General features: G+C 56.2%; 1 long non-coding RNA gene across 1 annotated transcript; it reads right to left on the bottom strand.

Annotated features, from left to right (window-relative positions):
- Positions 1-213: 213 nt before the first annotated feature.
- Positions 214-1,868, bottom strand: LOC105533772. The gene is made up of 2 exons (XR_001005169.1): positions 1,753-1,868; positions 214-551 (listed from the first exon to the last, which is right to left on the bottom strand). It is a non-coding gene; the product is annotated as an uncharacterized LOC105533772 (long non-coding RNA).
- Positions 1,869-3,103: the final 1,235 nt, after the last annotated feature.

The raw sequence follows: 3,103 nt of genomic DNA, 5'->3' as shown, positions 1-3,103 counted from the left end.
ATGCCTGGGTTCCCAGCCCCCGGCTGCTCTCTCCTTGCTCTGAGACTCAGGTCTCCTATAGCAGCAGCTCCCCTGACAGCCTTGCTGTGGCTGTGTCAGCTCCCAGGTACTCCTCTGATCTCCACACCAGCAGGATGAGGAGGCTTCATAAAGGAACTGTGGAAACCCTGCCTGTGTGCACATCCCCAGACAGCCAAGAACTCAAAAAAGGGAGCCGATGCTACTGTTTTATTGCAGGAGGTGGGGGCGTATCACCGCACACCGGGGCTGTGAGAAGCAAGAAGGAAGGAGGGAGGGCGGAGCCCCCTGCTGAGTAACAAAGGCCGCCTGCTGCCTTTTCTGTCTCCTGGCGCAGGCACATGGGGAGACCTTCCCCAGGACGGGGGCCACCAGTCCAGGGGTGGGAATACAGGGGGTGGGAGGTGTGCGTAAGAGGTGATAGGCACAGGCCAGCCTGGTACAGACTCCTAGGCATCCTGACAGGTGGATTTCGACAAGGTCATTGTGCCCTGCCAAGGCACAGTGTAGATCTGGAAAGAGCAGAATGCTTTCTGTGAAAGAAAACAGAGGGGACAATCAGTGTGGGTTACAGTTCAAAGCGGAAGATGCCCAGGCACAGGACATCAGAGTGGGAGTGAAGGATGGAGGTGAAACACTGGCCCTTACCTACCCCTCCACCCACCCCTGCTGATCCCAGAGCACTGCTGGACTCGGCAGTGACTGCTCCATCCCTCTCCCAGGGCTCCAGCTCCACCAGGTGGCACTGGGCCACCACCTTAGCCTGCAGGATTCCTGCCCCAGCACAGCCCTATGAGGAGCAGCCTGTGCAAGGCCTCGGGAGCCCTAAGGGTGCAGAGCAGGGGAAGGCAGCTCACTGCCCCCAGCTCCTACCACCTCCAGCATCCAGGTCAGCACTAAGAGGGGACAGAGGGAAGAAACCAGGGAACTGGAAATTGCAACTCATAGTGCTTGGGGTGGCGAGGAGATGACAAGGAGCGTGTGACTCTCCCCTGAGCAGAGACGCCACAAGAAATCCTGGGTCCTTGGAGAAGCTGGTGTTGGGTGAGCTGGGGCAGGTCTGAGGGTTTGGCTGCTAACAGGCCTCTAGTACCCTCTAATCTGCTCAGCGTGGCTGTGGCTGCGGGCAGGTGCCTGAGGCTGGGGTTAGACAGAGCCCCTTCTCTGTGCACAGCACCCAGCCCTGCAGCTGCTTCCTACAGTCCAGCAGGCAACATTCCAAAGCACATAGGGTGGGGCTTCCAGTACCCCCATTCCCAAGCTAAAGCCCTCTTAGCAAATCAGATTCATCAGCCCTCTCCACACCGCCTCATCTACACACACATAGGCCTCCACATGAACTCACCCCAACCCTCACCCACACGGATCTATGCGTGAATCCACATACTCCCTCACACCTCTACCCACATGCACACACACAGTGCAGGCACTTCCTCATACAGCATGTATGCGCACAGAACCCCCACACATATGTGCACACGCATGCGCACTCACAAACCCACACACATCTGTGCATAGACCCCCACACCTCCCCAAAACATCACACACCCACTAGCACACACTCATATGACCTCCCCACACAAACCTATACATGGAAACACATGTGCATCTCCATATGTACACACACTCAGGCACACGCACACATACCCTCCAGAACATGTACATCACACACACACGCACACACACACCCCTCTGCAGTGTATGACTGGCCCTGGACCCACATGAGGCACATACCCTCTTCAGATGTGGCTGTTCATGGAAGGGGCAGTTGTCCAAGTTGGGCTGGGTCTTGGTACATGTGGTTCGGCCCAACTCCACGTCCAAGAAGTAGTTCACCCCAGCTACGATCTACACATGTGAAAGAGCAGGAGGCAGGGACGGCACGCTCTGTCAGTTTCTTACACACACAGGCACTTCACTGTGACTGGGTCACTGGGCTTGCCTGGGGCTTCAAGCCTACCTTCACGAGCTACCCACACTGTCACTTGCAAGGCACACAAGCCACCTCCTCCTGCCAGCTGGCAGGGATGCCATGCCCCAGGCCTCCCTGGTAACTTGTTTTCTCTATGCCAATGCCAAGGATTAACTGAATTCTGCTACCTATGACCCAGGGGGCAGGGACACTGGATCTATTCTAGGAAGGCTCTCATGTGATGATGAAATTCCGGCAAACTTCCAGTTCCTGGCATTCAGTCCACAGAGCATCTCATTCCTCTCATTTAACCCAGAGGTATTTTTCCTCATTTATCAATAGGAGATGAGATGCTCACATACATTGATGTTTTAGGCCAATAAACTGCTTCCCACATGCCTCCATTCCAGGTGTGATTTTGGAGGCAGTATTTCTAAAGTGAGTCTTACGGTTGCAACTTCAGAAGAGAACTGAATGCTTTCCCTGCACAGTGCCACCCCCAGACATGATCTGTGAGAACTGTGGAGAAGCATGGGATGAGGGACCCTGAGACCAGGGTGCTAGACCTTGCCCTGTGGAGCCACACACAAGTCCTGTAGAACCACATGCAAGTCCCGTGATCCCTCCGGTGTCAGTCTGCTGCTCTGTAAAATAGGTTCCAGGGTCCTACAATGCCCCGTGCTTCACTCCCAGTGAGAGAGGGGTGCAGGCCAGCGGGGATCCTACACCAGGGAACAGGGAGAGGGCCCCAGCTGACGGCTGCAGGAGGAGAAACGGGGCTGGTCTAGACTCCTCTGAATTTCCAACAGAAGGTGGAGGAGCTCTAAAGTCTGTGTCACTGTTTGTTGCTCTGCCATGGGATGCAGGTCAAGCTGGACCTGGTAGCCCTACTGAAGCTCCCTCCCGATCTGACCCCCTACTCCGCACTGCTGGGTGACTGCTGTCCTCATCTGGCTGAGGTCTAACTCTGCATCAGCTGGTAGAAGCAGGGTCAGGCATGCTCCACCCCAGCAGGAACTCAGCTGCCCTGGGCTGTAGGGGGTGGTCAGTCGGCCTGAGGGTGAAGGCCCCTAGTCCTAGAGGGCTGTGCCCAGGGGTGTCACTTGGGAAGGGAAGCAGGGCTCTGCAGGACAAGGAGCCAGGCTCAGGTGTGGCCCCTATGGAGAGGACTCC

The sequence above is a fragment of the Mandrillus leucophaeus genome, unplaced genomic scaffold, assembly GCF_000951045.1.
Source record: "Mandrillus leucophaeus isolate KB7577 unplaced genomic scaffold, Mleu.le_1.0 Scaffold1285, whole genome shotgun sequence".
Lineage (NCBI taxonomy): Eukaryota > Metazoa > Chordata > Mammalia > Primates > Cercopithecidae > Mandrillus > Mandrillus leucophaeus.
Note: the sequence above shows the minus strand (reverse complement) of the source record. Positions and strands in the feature narration are given on the sequence as shown.